This window comes from Ambystoma mexicanum, chromosome 3q (genome assembly GCF_040938575.1).
Source record: "Ambystoma mexicanum isolate Mex_15411 chromosome 3q, UKY_AmexF1_1, whole genome shotgun sequence".
Taxonomy (NCBI): Eukaryota; Metazoa; Chordata; class Amphibia; order Caudata; family Ambystomatidae; genus Ambystoma; species Ambystoma mexicanum.
Genome location: NC_090926.1, coordinates 50,955,043 through 50,973,799, shown reverse-complemented (window position 1 = coordinate 50,973,799; position 18,757 = coordinate 50,955,043). Strand labels below are relative to the sequence as shown.

The following is an 18,757-nucleotide window of genomic DNA, read 5'->3' as shown; positions in this document are numbered from 1 at the left end:
ACACCGCATGGGGGTCTGCAGCTGCTAGAGGAGAGAAAACTTGCATTGTCCTGTTATCTAAGAAGGACTGGATCCATGCGACTGCTTCATGGGAGAAGCAGGCTGCCGTGACCAGATGATGGCAAAGTATTGCATGCTCTACTAGATCAAATGCGGCAGACAAGTCAAGGAGTAGTAGGAGTGAAGTCGTACCTTTATCTCTTAGGGTGTCTATTTTCTCCTCTCCGGCCAGATGAACCGCCGCCAAGGAGATTCCTTCTTGAATTGCCCAGAACTAGAGCTGCACTGCCTCCCTGCACAGAGGGAGTGACCCTACACCTCCTCTCTTGTTGAGGTAATGCATGGCCACCGTGTTGTCAGTCATTATCAGGACATTCTTTCCCCGTACAGACGGCAGGAAAGCCTTCAGTGTTAGCCTGATTGCCCTCCGCTCCAAAAGATTGATGTGTAGTTTGGACCCCGATGGAGACCCACGACCGCGGATGGTTAGATCGTTGGAATGAGCCCCCCACCCCGTGATGGAAGCATCCGTCACATCCGGCCACGGTTGCCAAAAAGGCACCCCCCTCCCCTTCATGAGATGTTCCTCACTGGCCCACCACAGAAGATCCTGGGAGACCTTGACCAGAACATGAAGGAGACCCGACATCTTGCCTGAGAACTGGGACCATTGAGTGCAGGGAGCCCACTGAACAGATCGCATTCTCAGTCAGGCCTCGCACCAGAAAAATACAAGATTCCATGAGGTCGAGCAACCTTAAGAATTCAAAAGCCGGTGGGGCGCTGCCCTAGCCCGCCCCCTCAAGCCTCTTGAGAAAGTTATTGTGGAGTGTTCCGAGGAGGGGATCTCTGTTCAGGATTTATAAAGTTTTGATCACAGTGCACATTGAAGGCAGACAGGGATTCAAACAGTATTGGGAAGAAGAGCTGGGGATGGTGTTAGAAGCAGCGACCTGGACTAACCTCTTTGGGGCTCTTTCTGGTTGCCTGTATACTTCAGCTTTGGAATACAACTTCAAATTCCCACACGCATGTCAGCTATCCCCCGACAGGTTGTCTAAAATGTTCTCTGGTGCATTCCCTTTCTGTCCTAGGGCATGTGGTCAACGGGGAACTTGGTACCACCTGTGGTGGGAATGCCCATCCGTTCAGATCTATTGGTCGGAACTCCTGAGTTGGATTAAGGACATTATGGGCATCTCCCTTCGCTTACACCCCCATCGAAATCCTGTTGGTATCCCCTCAGAATCAGATTCGACCAGCTTCCCTAAGATTGCCCAGGCCATGTTGAGAGCTGGGAGGCTGACTGGCCCAGAAATGGGCAAATTATTTGGTACCCTCCAAATCAGCGTGGCTTGCAAAATCTTTACTTATGAGAAGCCAACAGCGCTGACCGATGACACAATGAAGGCCTTCTTGCTGGACTGGAGAGTGGTGCTCTTACACGAGGCCTGTGGACTTTGACGATTCCCACCTTGTAATGCTCCATCCTTCTGTTTGTTTGTAAAACATCCCCCACCACTCACTTTGTTTTGCATGGGAAGAACCCTTTGGCAGCCTACATATGGCTTCTGGTGGAGGGAGAAGCCCAGCTTGTGAAGGGAGTGGCAGCTGATGCTGAGACGATCCAAGGCTTGTTTGGGAGAACGCGCCCTGATCAGCCAATCGTCCAGGCAAGGGTAGACATGAACCCCCCCCCCCTCTCCTGAGATGCGCTGCTACCACAACCATGAGCTTGGTGAAGGCCCTCAGGGTGGAGGTCAACCCGAATGGGAGGACCTGAAACGGATAGTGCGATCCGCCAACTGCGAACCTCAGGTATCTCCTGTGTTTGAGATGGATCGGCATATGAAAATAAGCACCGTGCAGATCCAATGACACCAACCAATCCTGAAGTTGGAGGGCCTGAAGGATCAGAGAGAGTGACCATCTTGAACTTGTCCTTCCTGAGGAACATGTTCAAGTATCTTAAGTCCAAGATGTGTCTCAGTCCTCCATCCTTCTTGGGAATCAAAAAATATGGGCAATACCAACCCTTGTTCCTCTCCGCCACAGGCACTGGTTCTATAGCGCCTTTCTCTAGCAGGGTTAAAATCTCCTGCACAAGGAATGGATCCGGAACCCTCAGAGTGCTTCCCCGGTGGATTGTCGTGAGGTTGTTGTAGAAAAGTAAGGCAGTAGCCGTGGGCTATTGTTTCCATAGCCAACACCACTCTTCTAGATGTTGAGATAGCCTGCCCCCTATCGGTGAACATTGAGACAAGACATCAGAGTGGTTTTGAAGCGGCTGCGGCAGCACCTGATGGCAAAGAGGCTGCTGCCTGAGCACCTTTGGCACCCCTACCTCATCCACCACGAGGAACCTTACGTTGGCCCCTCTGACTGGCTATCCCTCTCGCCCTTCCAAATGAGGAGTAGTAGCGAAAGGCAACCCCCCTCAATTGCTGTCCCATAGGATATAAAAGGCTGGGGTTGTCGAACAGCTGCCCCCAAAGCTTTGGCAGCTGCTTTGGAGGTCTGTAACTTCTCAATGCTCTCGTCAGCCTTGCTGCCAAACCAATTCGACCCGTCAAAGGGCATGTTGAGAAGATGAGCCTGAACATCTGGTGCTAACACGGACTTCCTCAACCACGCAAACCTGCGCATCATGGTGCTCGTAGCCATGGACCTGCTGACACTATCTGCAATGTCCAACCCAGACTGAAGGGATTCACACATGGCATCCTTCCCATCCTTCACACTAGCCAGAAAGCCATCCCTTTCTTCCCCTTCAGGAATATGCTCAGCCACTAAAGAGATGCAATTCCACAGAGTGTGTGAAAACTTTGCTAAGGCACAGGTGGAGTTGGCCGATTTTAACGCCATCCTCCCAGTAGAAAATACCCGGTGTGCCCATCCATCCATGCACTTATCGTCCCTACCAGGAGGGATGATAGGGTACGCTGCCTGCTTCAAGGTGGCCGTAGCCGCCTGAACCACCAAACTCTCCGGAGAGGGGTGTGTGGACAGGTAGCTGGAGTCGCTACAGGATGGGTGGTATGTCTTTGTTAACGACTTGTTCACCGCCGGATTACTCTCTTGGGGTGTTCCAAGTAGCAGCCACCCTCTTTTGCAACACCACATGAAATGGCAACACCAGGTCAGTGGACGGACCCTGATCCAAAATGTCTGCAAGCTCATCTTGATCAAATTGTACCGGAGGCCTGGACCAGCTCAGGTACTCCACAAATCTCAACATTAATCTCCGATAAGAGGAGTCGGCATGATCCCCCCAGATACGGCTAACCAAACTCCATCTCGGGGGAAGTGCCAAGGCCAGTGGCATCATGCAAGGACTGACAGATCCCCATCCGACTCTCTTCAGAAAAAAGACACTCCGGAATACCAGGAGTACCATACAGAAGACTAAAAGGACAAACATCCTCCTCGGACCTTTCTTCATCCTCATAAATGTGTTGGAGACTTAAAGAAGTCCTTCTTTGGGAGAGGAGTACATCTCTTCTCAGCTACAGTCTTCACAGACTTGTAGCCTTCCTCGGAGGGTCCACAGTCACAGGGACCTCCACCAGTAAATTAGGCCCAGATGGCATTGACGGCTTGACTGGGGCAAAGACCCGACAGGCATACCAGACTGGCATGGTGCGGATGGCGTAGGCACCTTCAAGGGCTTTGAAGATTTTGCAGGCTTTGACAGTGTCGCTGGAAACTAAGACCGCGACCTGGACCAGGCACGTCTCTGGTGTTGTCGAACGGGGCCTCGAAGGCTCCCGATGTTGATCACACCGTCCACCCGGGCCCGAAGGCGCGCAAGTATCCAGCCAAGACTGTTCCCTGCCGGCTTCGTCAGAAGGCACAGAGGGAACTGTGCCTTGGGACTCAAATAGCTTCAACATCTGCACCCAGAAAGCATCCCACTCCTCTGGGGTCGAGGATTTGGTGGCGCAGATCACCTTTTTCGGGGAGGCGTTGCCCGAGGAAGGAGAACAGGGACGTCGCTTCCTGGAATGCCTCGACTAAGAAGATGAGTGGTGCGAACCACTGCGGGACCGGAAGCGCTTGGACTTCTTCCGATGAGGAGTCCCCTCTCGACTCGTCGGTCGAAAAACCAGCCGACTTAGATTTATGGGGCTTGGACAACCTGCCTACCTTCAATTTCCCCTTATGTGCCCGCAAGGCCTTGGCGGTCAACAACTGGCACTCCGAACAGTCATCCGTAGCGTGGCCGTCACCCAGGCACAACAGACAAACTTGATGCAGATCCGTGATCGACATTGTGGAGCTGCAGTCCCGACATTTCTTGAAGCCAGACCGCGGGGTAGAAGACGCCATAATACGGTAACTTAACAGTAGCCACGAGGCGCGCAGAGTTTCACAAAGCAAACACGTTTGCAGAAAAAAAATAAACTGAGGCTGCGGGCGTCGGGCGTGCAATTTATATCATCCGATGAGGTCACCCTCGACGGAGGCCTTCGAGGGACATCGACCAGATGCCATTGACGCAAGGGAGCCCTCTTCTGAATACATTTCCTAAGCAGCACAGCTGTGGACATTACATGTCAGATGAGGAATAAGTTGGAGGACAATCCATTTGAAACGTGCTTTCAGACAGGTACAGAGTAGAGTACATTGTTATTTCCAACTATTAGATCCTTTTCCAATACTGTCAATTACCAGCAAAAGATGTGGTTTCTTATTCTTCAGCCAAGCATGGTCTGCAATTATTTTGCTAACAAGGACCTTTCTAGCTTGTACAGCTGGTCCCCAACAAAAAAAAACTGGTCTGCTCAAAGCTTTTGCGATAAAGCGGATGGACAAACTGACCTACTTGCTGAATGAATTTAGAGATGCAATGGTTCAAGTTTCTCATAAACATGGCCTCAGGTGTGGCAGACACAGAAATGGAAAACGATGTAAAATCTGAACCTTCTTATGGATGCCATTAACTTGGGGCAACCAAACCATTTTATATCTTTAAGCTTCTACAATCTACTTTAGGATCGAGGACAACCATGTTGAAGCACCATCAGAAATGCATGGAAAAAAGGTGTTAAAAGATTAAAAGCTACGAGAAGAACTTTTTTCTGGTGCATTCAATACCACTCAAAAGGTCCACCACACAACTGTCCGTACACCTGGCAGTACAGATCACATAGGAGATGGCCAATAAGGACCCTTGCGACGTCTGTGCATCACAACTCCTGCCCTCTCTTTCAAACCCCAAACACTATGTACCAGGGGTTTCATACATACTACTGCTTCATTTACCCTGTCCGGTCAATGCCCTCCTCTTTAAAGAATGCAAGGTCAGTGACGTGCAATCCTTTTTTCAAGACTACCCCACATTCTAATTGGGAATAAAAACAGCACATCAAAAGGAAGAACACACATGTTTTAAAATACTTTTATTTAATGAAAGCGTGGAAATCCTCCTTTAGAAATGGTGTTACAAATTAGTTACATACCCCTTCCTATTGGTGACCTGATATTCCAAGCCAGCAGCTGTCCTGCCACACATTGTCAACGCCCCTCCCGCCCACCCCAGAACATCCAGGCATGGTTGCTTCTTCGGGCAGTGGTTAATCACACTCCAATACACTAGAGACAAACAACCCTGTGTTGCTACAATCAGCACAATGCCCAAGGCACCTTAGCATTTAGCCAAGATACAGGCTATAAGAACATTTCTGCCCAATCCCATCAGATATTGCAAAACAGTACACGTTGAAAAACGGGGTGGGGAAGAAATTGATCAGGTTGCACTAGACCAAAGGGAAACAAGGGGAGACTGTCTCCCACCCCCAACAATTCGTGGTCCAAATCAGATGTTCCTACAATGTTTACATCCTCATCCTCGCACCACGAATGGAACATGATGCCCAAAGCAAACAGAAGCAGGTGAGGTGCATGAATGCCAACACAAAGAAACAAGTGCAAAGGGGCACTCTAACAGGGAAAGAGCGGTGGGCGTTGATATAGGCTGTCTATGTAGTGTAGAGAAGACAAAAAGGGATGCACTTGTCCCCTGGGCACGTGGGGGGTGGATTGCATAAGAGCAGCGCATAGAAATACCATGCATTGGTTCACAACTGTACACACAAGTGGGGAGAGACTGGTCTTTTTCCAATGGGTTGACACTTCAAGGACTGAAGAGTTGCATAGTGTGGTACTGTTAATCCAACCCTTGAAGGAAGGGAGGGGATGAAGTCAGCTGTCATGTCAGTCTTTGCTTCCTGAGTGATGGGGAAACAAAGCAGAAATAAAATATCTATACATTAATATATATATTTATACTTATAAAATCTTTCACATATAAAATTCAGAAGGTGCAAGAAATCCAGAGTACAAAATATCCTGTGTACTGCGGTGGGGGTTCTGGGGTAGTGGGTGACAAGGTTAAGGTCGGTCCACTGCAGAGAGTGAAGCTGTTGGTATACTGCTCTGCAGCCGTCATGCTGACTCCTATGCACGGGTTCCAAAAGTCTTTATGCATGTGATGTGGCAAGACACTAGAAAGGAAAGAATTTGTGTTAAACGTAGTGACAATGTGGTAAAAAAAACATCTTCCCTGCCCTGAACCAACAATATCACATGTCAAAGCTACACAATTGCAGATTTACCTAGAAGTTACACCTTTGGCTCTCTAGAGGTTTTGTACTGCATCCCATCAACCTTAGCCAGGAAACCTCAAGAGCTGTAGTCTAAGATATCTGGAGTGCCAAAGGTTGCAGATCTTGCAGGTTAGGTCTTTCAGAACCAGCACCACCAGTGTAGTGTCTGGGAAGCCACCTGTAATGGACTTCAAACTTTCACACCAACGTCTAACCAAACTTACTTGGTAGCAAGGTTGAGCAGTAAGTCAAACTAATGGGAGCAGAGGTTTGACATGAAGTAATAACATGCATAAAACCATGTCAAGCAATAGTCTTTGTACTTACCCGTGTGGGCAATCTCTTTAGCAACACATCCATTCAAAGTCAAAATAAAAAAGGTAAGAAATATATAAACTACAATCAAAGTTGGGTGTCCAAAAACGGGGCCTCCACATTTAAGAATTTTCAGTTTTAATAGAAAAATGACCTAAAGCGATGTTCACACAATATATCATAGGCCACAACGCTATACATCCGTACCAGTCCACAGTAGATACACGCAATGGGCTCGGTGGTTTGCAATACCCTTTGGCCCAGGCGATGTCACAAAATACAAAGTTGTGCCCCATGTTCAAAGGGCATCTGAATGTGAATATTAATTCAGACCAACTTTTCTATAACCTTTGTGCATATAAAGGTGCCTTTCGGCACATGCGCAAGTTAAGCCAGTGTCCTGTATTTTAGTTTTAAATGCAAAAGCTGTTACAGCTGCCGTCACATTATCCCTTGTGGTAGATCAGAATCGGGAGATGAACAAGGTGGCATTGTATTGGAATTTCTTTCATCATCAATCACAACCATATGATGTCCATAGGTTTAAGATTCTTGGCCTGATCTTTTAAAGACAGTAAAAAAAAAAATAATAAGGAACAAGTTACTTACCTGTAACTGTTCTCCAGCATGGGTCTGGCATGGATTCACATGCTCATGAATATTCCCCGTCAGGCCGGGAATCCTCGGTATAGAAAAAAAAAAATCAGTTTCGTTTCTGCTCTGTCTTTCTTAGTAGTAACCAATCACTGGTCTCTGGGTCATACTGCCCCCAGCCAATGACTGCCCTCTCCCTAAGCCCCGCCTCCGGCAGCCATCCTCGGATTTGGTAGCACGTAAAGTGGCAGTATGACTAAGTGAAGAGCCGCAGAGGGGTAGGTGGGAGGGTTCGCATGTGAATCCATGCCAGACCCATGCTGGAGAACAACAGTTACAGGTAAGTAACTTGTTCCTTCTCCAGCATGGGGTCTGGCCTGGATTCACATGCTCATGAATAAGAGAATCCATAGCAGTACACACATGCACAACCACGGGAGGTGGCAACAGGCTCAACATTAAGCAATACAACAACTCAACATTAAGCAACTCTTACCTCCTCACCAGGCTCACCTTAGGCAAACAGGTTGCGCAGCACTGCTTGGCCAACCCTGGACTCCTCCCTGGAGTCCCGATCGACGCAGTAGAATCTTGTGAAGGTGTGCGTCAACCTCCACGTCGCAGCCCTGCAGATGTCCAGCAGGGGCATAGCCGTGGTAGCGGTGATCGCTCTAGTCGAATGGGCTCACGGACGGCCGGGCAACAGTCGGTTTGCCAACCGGTGACAGTACATGATGCAGCCATAGAGCCATCTGGAAATGGAAGCCTTGGAGAGGGCCTTCCCCTTGTTCACAGGTCCAAAATTCACAAACAGCTGTGATGTCTTCCGAAAACTCTTTGTGCGGTCCACGTAGAACTCCGCGCTCTAGCTGCATCCAGCGAGTGCAAAGTCCTCTCAGCCGGCGACAAAGGTGACGGGAAGAAAATAGGTAACACCAAGGGCTCGTTGAGATGGAAGTCGGACGGCACCTTGGCCATGAAGGAGGGGTGCGTCCTCAGCTACCCTCGTCTCGTGGAATGTCAGGTATGAAGGTTTACAGGAGAGGCCCTGGATCTCTCCCACTCGTCGTATGGAGGATGAAGGCCATAAGAAATGCAGTTTTCTCACAACTGGAATTTCAATGGTGCCGAATTAAGAGGCTCGAATGGAGGGCTCATGAGTCTGGTCAGCACCACGTTGAGCTCCCACGCCGGGGCTGGGGCCTTCACCGGCGGGAACGAGCAGAACAGTCCTTTCATGAACTCTTTCACTAGGCGGTGCGACCACAGCGACCACAGCCCCAGAGTTCTGGTGTAGCGGGAGATAACCGCCAGATGGATCTTGATGGAGGCATGTGCCAGCCCCGCCTTGGTCAGCAATAGCAAGTACGGCAGCACTTGAGGGGCCGTAATCCGTAGAGGGTTGATCTTCTGTGCAAAGCACCAGAGAAAGAACCTCTTCCATTTATGCCCGTAGCACTTGAGAGTTGAGGCTGCCCTGGCCTTTGCAAGGACCTCCTTGCAGTTCGCCGGGATATCGTAGCCTTCGAACACTAGGGCTGCAGGAGCCAGGCTTGCAGGTTCAACGATCCTGGGTCGTGATGTACGATGGCGCCTCCTTCCCTGGTGACAAGATATGCGTCCGTCGGTAGTTTGACTGGGGGGATGCTGACAAGTCCAGAAGGTCCAGGAACCATATCTGCCTCGGCCACGCCGGTGCGACAAGGATCATCCTGCACCGGGACCATCTGAGTTGACTGATGAGTAACAGAAGCAACAGCAATGGTGGGAATGCATACAGGAACAAGCCGTCCCAAGGGAAGGAGAATGCATCACCCATGCTCCCCTGCTGGCGAACTTCCGGCACTTGGTGTTCGTCGCCGTCGCAAACAGATCTGGGGGTTGCCCCATCGTCAGAATAGCAGAGCCACTTGACACTGCCAGAGTTTCCACTCGTGGCATGAGCGCAGCTCCTTGCTGAGCGAGTCAGCAACAGTGTTCTTTACTCCCGCCAGGTGGAAGGGTACCAGGAACATCCCCTGGACAACGGCCCAGTGCCACAGATCCTGCCCTTTCTTGGATAGGGCTGGTGATCTGGTGCCCCCTTGCTTCTGGATGTAGAACATCGTGGTGTTGTCTGTGAAGACCCTCACCACCTTGCCCTTGAAGGATGGGAGGAATGACCTGAGGGCCCAGAACACGGCTCGGAGCGCCAGGACTTTGATGTGTAGCAACCTCTCCCCCGGGAGCCAAAGGCCTCTTGCTTGGAGATCTCCGGTGTGTGCTCCCCATCCTTCCAGGGAGGAGTCTGTCGTCACCGTCTCCTGATGTGTTAGGGTCTGGAAGTCCATACCCGCCGCTAGTTGCGCACAGATGTCCCACCACCGGATCGCTTGCCGGAAAGTCTTGTTGAGTGTGATCTTGTCTTCGAAGCTTCCCGCCGCTTGCCGCCAATGGGCGTCGAGGAACTCCTGCAGTGGCCGTATCCGCAACCTGCACAGACACGAGGTAGATGCACGATGACATCATTCCAAGCAGGGACTTGATGGTCCTCACCCTGGCCACTTCCATGGTCAACAGCCGTTGTACCTTGCCCAGGATGGCCTTCGTCCTTTCCTCAGACGATGAGGCCAACCGCGCCACTGTGTCGAGTCTGGCTCCCAGGAACACGGCGTCCTGTGACGGTACCAAGTGGGACTTCCCAAAGTTGATCGAGAATCCCAGTTCCGTGAGCAGGTGGACAGTCTTCGCTGTGTGGTCGACAGAGTTCTCTTGACCTTGCTCGGATGAGCCAATCGTCCAAATAGGGTTATACGTGGATCCCCTACAGGTGCAGTCGTTTCGCCACCGGTGCCAGGCACTTGGCAAAGACCCATGGAGGCCGACTTCAACCCAAAGGACAGGGCCTTGAACTGGTAGTGCCGCCCTCGGACCACAGGAACATTCAATGTCCTTTGTGATGGGGATGTCAAAGTAAGCATCCTCCAAAGTCCAGTGACGATAGGAAGTCGCCTTCCTCCAGCTGTCCCAGCACATGCTGAAGGGTAACCATACGGAACTTCTGGCCTTTGATCCATTTGTTGAGGCGCCGAAGGTCCAATACGGGCTGCCAGCCGCCGGTCTTCTTTCGGACAAGGAAGTACCGCGAGTATACTCTGAGCTCCAGAGCCTCTTTGGGACGAGTTCTATCGCGCCCTTTCTCAGCATGGCTCATACCTCCAGAAGCAGCTGTGGAATGTGGTTTTCTTTCCTGGCCACAGGTGGGCAATGGGGGCACTTCCTTTGGAACTCCAGAGTGTGCCCGTGGGCCAGGGCATCCAGCACCAAACGGTCGGTGGAGATGGACTCCCACACGCCGAAGTTCGCCAGCCGGCCTCCCACCGGGATGCTTAGGTGGGGGCCCGACATCGCGGCCGGTTCAGTCCTGTTCCACTGAGGCCTTGCCACCCTGGGCTCCTTGGTGACGACATCTACCGGTCTTGCTGCGGCCTCTGTGAGCTTCCTGTGACAAGGAACGGGCAGCTTGGCGGTTCAACGAACCGCCACCAAATCCTTTGGAGGCACCTTGAGATTTGCCTCCGGAAGTCCTAAAGGACGGCCGTCGAAGTGTGCCTAGGGCACGGGCCGTCTTGGTGCCCGCTATCATGGCTTGCAGTGACTCGTCCACTGCTTTCCCAAACAGGTTGTTTCCATCGAAGGTCATGTCCAGTACCCTGGTCTGCACGTCCTGACGGAGGTCAGTGGCCCTGAGCCAACCGCGCCGGCAAATGCTGTTGCCCATCTGATGAAAACAGGTATCGGCGATGTCCATAGCTACAGTGATGGCATGATCCGACGCCACCTCGCCTTCTTGCAGGATTTCAAGGGCCTCCGCCCTCTTGTCGTCCAGGCGGAAGTCCAGGATATGGGCGATCTTGAACCACAGACCCCTATAAGAGCAGGCCACGATCGCGAGGGCTTTGGCCCCCTTGAAGGTCGTTGCTGCCGGCGAGATGACTCGACGTCCCATGGTGTCTAGCTTCTTTCCCTCGCTGTCCGGCGAGGAAGTGGAGGAGGACGCCATCGCCCCTGCCGCTTTCTTCTTGGCTGCCGCAGAGACTACGGAATACAGGGGTCGGTTGCACCCTGAGGCACATGGGAGCGGAATCCGGGACCATGTACTACTTTATGTACCAGTCTCTCTTCGCAGGGGCCGTGGAAGGGTTCTTCAAAAGGGACAGTCATTCGTCCCATATGTCGTCCAATAGCGGGACTGAGTACAGTACGGTTTTCCTCTTGGCTTCCCGTCGTTGGTAAAGAAATCCCTCTTTGTTCCTCAGGGCACAGCTGGAAAAGCTCCGAGGCCCTGGCGATCATGGCGTGAAAGGAGCCAATTTCGTTGGGGGGCTGGGGTGGTGAGCCCGGGTGGGAGGCGACGGGAGATCCATTCCACCTCCACAGTCGTCAGTCCCTGCCATTGCAGTCTGTCCCTGTCTTCGTTTCGTCCCTCTGAGGGGGGGCATGGGGGTGAAGGCTGGAAGGGAGGGGGAGGAAGGATTCGCCTCTGTTTGCTCGGTGGGCTCCCCGACGGTCCAGGCGCTGCTGGATCATCCGCTGGCGGTAAGGGCAACCTTGTCCTGATCTCCATACACAGGGTCTGCAAAGCCAAGATTGCTCCCGATTTGTCCTGTGGCGTAGGCATCGGTTGCGACGGGAACGTCAGCTGGGGAGTGGGGTCCTCCGTTTCGTCCACGGCCCGTGGCTCCTCGTCAGCTCCACTGTTGCTCTCTACGTCCGCCTCGTCGGGATCCTTCCCGTAGGTCCTGACCTCCTCGAACTTGTTGTCCAGGATAGCTTTGACACCGGCCAGCTCATCCTCGGGCTTTCACAGGGGTCTTCTCAATAGGCTGGAAAGATGTTTCCCTCTGGGGTGGCAGGGAAACTCTAGGCCCGGAAGTTGTCTCCAATGGGGTAGCCTCCGCAGGCTTCGCCAGGGCAGCCACGACTCCTTCAATCGAGGCCTTTGCCGGGTGAATCAGGGCCTTCACGACCGTGGGCACGTCTGAGGCCTTCACCTTAGGGGGAGGGTCACCGCCTTACCGCCTTGCCCCCGCCCCACTTGGCTTTCTCCGTCGGGATCGACGGGGCATCTCCCAAAGCTTACCCAGGTTCTCAGACTTTCTCTTCACCGACCCGGAGCGTTGGCTCGTGGATGATGGCGTGGTGACATCGCACCCTGCCTGGCAGCCGAGAAGCCCGAACCAACGGCGCTCCCGGTGCCCAGGGACTTGTGGTGCTTTGCCTTTTGTTGGGCCCCCGTCGCCAGAGCGCCCTCAAAGGTCTAAGAAGACCGCTCAGACTTCTCACCTGCTGCTGGTCTCCTTGCTTCCAACCAGTCAGCAGGTCGTTTACGACGGCCCTTCATGGTCCGGACGGACATGTTCTTGCAGAACACAGTCCTCCTCCACGTGCGACTGGTCGGCGTGTAGGCATGGAGGCGCCAGGAGTGCTCTTTCTCCTTAAAGACGTTCTGCAGTCCACATCCTGGGGAGTTCCTAAACAGTTTGGATCCAGTAGGTGTCGAATTTCCTTTGTCCTGGGCCATGTCCGAATCGGGGTAGGCCACAAAGGTCTTCCGGAATCCTCCAAGAAGTGTAATTTGATGAAAATCCGCTTTCGAGGGGCGTAGAAATTTCCGAAACGGGTCCCTGTTGATCGGAAGGAACAATAAGAGTAAACTCTTTGAAAAAAACGCAATACGCAGTAAAAGCTTGAGAGCTACAGCACAAGGACTCCCAACACTTGAACGTGTGGTAAAAATCTGAAGATGGCTGCCAGAGGAGCGTCTTAGGTAGAGGGCAGTCATTGGCTGGGGGCAGTATGACCCAGAGACTAGCGAGTGGTTAATAGTAGAAAGACAGTTCATAAACTAAACAGATTTTTTCTTTACCGAGGATTCCCAGCCTGACGGTGGAATATTCATGAGCATGTGAATCCATGCCAGAACCCATGTTGGAGAAATAGCATTACAACACATTTAAACATTGCAATATCCAGGCAGATAGTTTGGTAAAGATTTCCACACTTGTAGCACAAAATATAGACATCAGATGAATATCGCTGACCTCAAGTAACCAATTCCATCTTACTTTGACATCGTTATCCCACTTCATATTGTTATAGGCTATCATGTACTGATTACGAAGAGCGGTCAAACTATTGCAGTCGCTCATAATGTGTTCTGCAGTTTCTAGCATTTCCTCGCCACAATATGCGCAATCACTCCTTCCGAGGAATGCCACATCTCGTGCCTATAATTGCGAAAACTCCTGAAACATTAAACTTAAAATGGAGATATTCTCTTACGCTGACACTAATCGAAAGGCATAAATATATCTCTGGGTTTTGTGGCGAGATTGTAGGGATTGAATAAAAACACCACGGTTATTAGTGCACAGCTGAACAAGATCGCTTTCTGCATTGTGTAAACAAATCATTTTATTTTTCCAAGTTAGTTCAGATAGCCCAGAACTCGGGAGCTCGTAATCATGGGTCCAGCTCTGATGTATAGCCCTCAGGTGACATTCGTCCGAAAGTATCACCTGCTGTAAGGGTTTTGTAAGCTTGCATTACTTCTACCATGATAGTTTCATTGTCCATGTGCGTCAGTCTCATAGCTAGTGGTAAGCTTATATTCCATTCTGGCTGCTATGCTCATAAGGCTGAATTCTAGGGATCAGTAGTCAAATGGAACAGTTTTAGGCATTCTAAATAGTATGCACAAAAGTTTAGCTTCTAGTTTAGGTTATTCTAAGCTATATCTTGCTCCCCATACTTCAATCCCATAGATCATGCATGGAACGATCTCTGCCGTATGCAACAATGGCGCACCCTCCTTGATTACCAATGAAATGATTAATGGCGTGGCACATCTTCATGCATTTGGTTTTAATTTCATCCCATTGTATATCCCACTTCAATTAATCATCAAGGTGTCCCCCCAAATATTTGTAGCATTTAACTACTTCCACAGTTTTCTGGTCAAAGCACCAATTCATCCGATTAGTTTTCTGAGTCTTAACTTTACCCATCAAGGTGACAAGTTTTTGCTATATTTATCCTTCAACCATTTTCGTTTGCAAACACACCCAAACAGTCAAACTTCACTTGTAACCCTGATGGGTTGTAGTCTAGCAACAGATCGTCAGCGTATCCAAGCCAGTCGATTTGAAGGAATCCTATTTTTAGCGAACAAGCTCTTATGAAATTGAAAATCACTGCCAAATCAGCCAAATATAAATTGAATAAAGTGGCTGCCAAGACATATCCCTGTTTAACCCCACATACTGTCAGAAAGTGACCACTTACTTGCCCTTCACCATCTAGTCTTACACGGGCCGAGGTGTCAGAATAGAGCAAATTAATCACAGACAGCAGACCTGGTGGAATCTTCCATGCCATCAGTTTGCTCCATAACTGATTCCTCATTATCGTATCGAATGCGGTGCTGAAGTCTATTAATGCCCCACATACAGGGAGCTGGCGACGATCCCAAGCATATTCTATAGCACTAATGTAAATAAGTTATGAATCGTGCTGGATTTAGCTACAAAGCCAGTTTGATTGGGCAGAAGGATGTTAGGCAGAGTTTGTATGCAGTACCCTTTGGGACCACTACACACAACTAGGACTACAGGTGTAAGCAAAACCAACCTTTGGTAGAAGTCTGTTCTACAGCTTTGTGGTAGCGTTGCTGAGCAGCAAGGCTTATCTCAAGAGGGAATGTGAGCTGAAGGGAATAGTTTCTTACCTGTAACTCCATTTCTCCAGCATTGGTATCTTTCATGGATTCACATGCTTAGAATATTCCCCGTCATCAGACTGGGACCCTCGGTACACATATATAGCCTTTTCCTATATGAAAACTTCCGACACTTTTGTGTCCTATCTACGTCCTTTTAGGACCCGCCTACGCATGCTCCGTAGGCCGTCCCAGTATAAAAGGCCCGCCCCCGCGGCTCCCCTTCAGATTTCGGCCCCTCCAAAGTAGGAAGGGTTAAACTTATCAAGCAAATACATTGCATTCCGGGGAGGTTGGCGGGCGCATGTGAATCCATGAAAGATACCAATGCTGGAGAAATGGAGTTACAGGTAAGAAACTATTCCCTTCTCCAGCATTGGATCTTTCATGGATTCACATGCTTAGAATAGATTGTATAGCAGTAACATCTGAGACGGCGGTGAGAATGTAATGTAATATACCCTCACCATAATACAAAATGCATATGTACAGCAGGAATAAGTTAACTCATATAACCTTACCCACATGAAGTATACTGTCGTCAAAAGGTAGAAAAACCGATTCTCCACAGCGTGGAGCTTACCTTACTGAAACAGATGGCGCAGGACAGCTCTTCCCATCTGCACCTCGTCCGCATGCTGCCTGGCAAGGCAGTAGTGGCGGGTAAACGTGTGGGGCACTGACCATGCCGCAGCCTGGCATATGTCTGTCAGCGGAATTCCTGCCCATAATGCTGCTGAGGAGGACGTTGCTCTTGTAGAATGGGCTCGAAGATGCCCTTGCAGCGGCCTTCCGGCCTTGGAGTGGCAAAACGCAATCGTTGATGAGACCCATCGAGCCAATCATTGTTTAGAGATTGCTTTTCCCCTCGTCGACGGACCATATGCGATGAACAATTGTCGAGTAGACCTGAGTTCCTGTGTACGATGTAGGTAAAATTTCAGAGCCCTCTTAACGTCCAAGGTATGAAGAGCTTTTTCTGCTGCCGATGATGGGGTCGCGAAGAAAGTAGGGAGAACAATGGACGAGTGTTTGTGATACACTGTCAGAACTTTTGGGACGAACGTAGGATTAGTTGCCAGGACCACCTTGTCCTTAAAGAATCTCAAGTATGGCGGGTCTACGACCAGCGCTTGCAGTTCCGAGATTCTCCTAGCTGATGTGATAGCAATTAAGAATGCCAACTTCCACGAAATGAATTTCATATCCGACGTGGCCATAGGCTCAAATGGCGGTTTCATTAAGCCTGCCAACACTGTGTTGAGACTCCAAGTTGGAGAGAAACGTTTCACCGGGGGAAAAGTACGAAATAAACCCCTCATGAAGTGTTTCACCAGTCTGTCGCTGAATAGAGGAGACGACTGTCTCTTCCTCGTCGACCTCGAGATGGCCGCCAGGTGCACCTTTATCGATGTGAAGGATAAACCACTCTCGGCCAAGAGAAGCAGGTAAGGTAGAACTTGTTCGGGCGTCACCATCAACGGTTGTAGGCCTTGCTGTCCTCGACACCATTCACAGAACCTCCGCCACTTATAGGTGTAAGATTTGTTGGTAGAAGGGGCTCGAGTCGCCTGCAGAATTTTTTGACAATCCTCCGAAACGTCTAAAGCACCGAACTCCGAAAAGTCAGGAGCCAGGCTGCAAGGTTGAGACTGTCCAGGTCGTGATGCCACACCGTGCCTTTGTCCCGGGATAGAAGGTTTGGGACTCTCGGAAACGCTATTGGATGTTCCAGCGACAGGTGAAGCAGGTCGGAGAACCACGGTTGCCGCGGCCAATACGGTGCCACTAGAATTACCCGGCAACTGTATCTGCGTATCCACTGTACTGTCCTCCGTATGAGGGGGAACGGAGGAAAAGCATAAAGCAACATGTCCGTCCATGGGAAGGAGAATGCCTCTCCCATGGAACCCTCCTGGGGCCATCTGCTTGCGAATTGCTCGCATTTCTTGTTGTCCTTGGTTGCGAAAGCGTCCAGAGGGGGGTGACCCCATTTCTAGAACACTTGCATCAGCTGAAGTGTGTCCATTTCCCATTCGTGTATCTGGGCCATGCTTCTGCTGAGGGAATCCGCTTGTGAATTCCTCACTCCCGGGAGATGGTGAGCCACGATGGAAATCCCGTGCTTCAATGCCCAATGCCATGTTTTCTGGGCCTCTATGGAAAGAGTTCTTGATCGCGTCCCTCCTTGGTTTCTCAAATAAAACATGGCCGTCGTATTGTCGGTCAGTACTCGTACTCGCGATCCCTTGATGTGTGGTAGGAATGGCTTCAAGGCCCATCGTACTGCTCTGAGCTCCAACACGTTTATGTGTAGGAGTGACTCCGTTGGAGACCAGCGACCTTGCGTTTGAAGGGTACCCATGTGAGCTCCCCATCCGGTTAGGGACGCATCCGTGACTATGGTTCGCTGAAACTCCGGTTCCTGTAGGGGTACACCGTTGTTCAAATTGTGGGAACTCTGCCACCACTGAAGGGTCCGAAGCAGCTTGTCGTCGATGGTTATCTTGTCTGACCACGATCCTTGGGCCTGTGTCCATCGGTCCGTGAGGAATTCCTGGACTGGCCTCATGAATAGGCGACAGTTTGCCACCAGATGGATGCAGGATGCCATGGCCCCTAGGACCGAAACGTATTTCCTCACTGAGAACCTGGTGGTTTGTCGTAGTCGGCCCGCCAGCTGATTGAGTTTTGAGGTTCTGTCGAGAGAAGGTTTCACTAGCCCCAACTGGGTCTCGAACTGTGCCCCCAGGAACACAACGTTCTCCATGGCCGCAGAGAGGATTTTTCGAAGTTTATGGCAAATCCCAGCTGTTGCAGAAGCTGCATGGTGGCTTGCAAACTTGTGTCGGTCAACGCTGGAGAGGATCCCCTTACCAGCCAGTCGTCAAGGTATGGGTATACGTGGTGGCCTTGCTTCCTTAGCCAGGCCGCTACTGGGGCCAGGCATTTCGTGAACGTTCTGGGGGAGGTCTTGAGCCCAAAGGGAAGAACCGTGAACTGGTAGTGAGTCCGCCCTATTACAAATCTCAGGAATTTCCTGTGTTTCCGACACATTGGAATATGGAAGTACGTGTCCTTTAAATCCAGGGACGCTAGAAAATCCCCTTCTTGAACGGCGCCGATCACTTCCTGCAGCGTGAGCATTTTGAATTTTAGGCTCTTTAAATACTTGGTGAGATCTCGTAAGTCTAAAATGGGACGCCATTTGCCGTTCGGCTTTTTTACGACCAAGTATCTTGAGTAGACTCCTTGACCTCTCTGTGATGTTGGAACTAATTCTATCACACCCTTTGCTAACATGAGTGTTACTTCTTGTTGCAGTATCCTCAGACGGGAATGAGCAGTGAACGCAGGTGGAATGTGCGGAGGGCTGTGCTTGAATTGTAGAGAGTGCCCATTCCTTACAGTGTCCAGCACCCATTGATCCGTCGTTATTCGTTCCCATTCGTCGACATATGCGGACACTCTTTCCCGCCTC

General features: G+C 50.6%; 1 protein-coding gene across 4 annotated transcripts in view; it reads right to left on the bottom strand.

Annotated features, from left to right (window-relative positions):
* Positions 1-5,387: 5,387 nt before the first annotated feature.
* TRIOBP (TRIO and F-actin binding protein) overlaps positions 5,388-18,757 on the bottom strand; it is a 996,124-nt gene continuing 982,754 nt past the window's right edge. For all 4 annotated transcript variants that reach the window (XM_069653056.1, XM_069653053.1, XM_069653054.1 and 1 more), the window contains one exon: positions 5,388-6,506. The gene's annotated coding sequence lies outside the window, so the exon portion shown is untranslated. The remainder of the gene's footprint in view (positions 6,507-18,757) is intronic.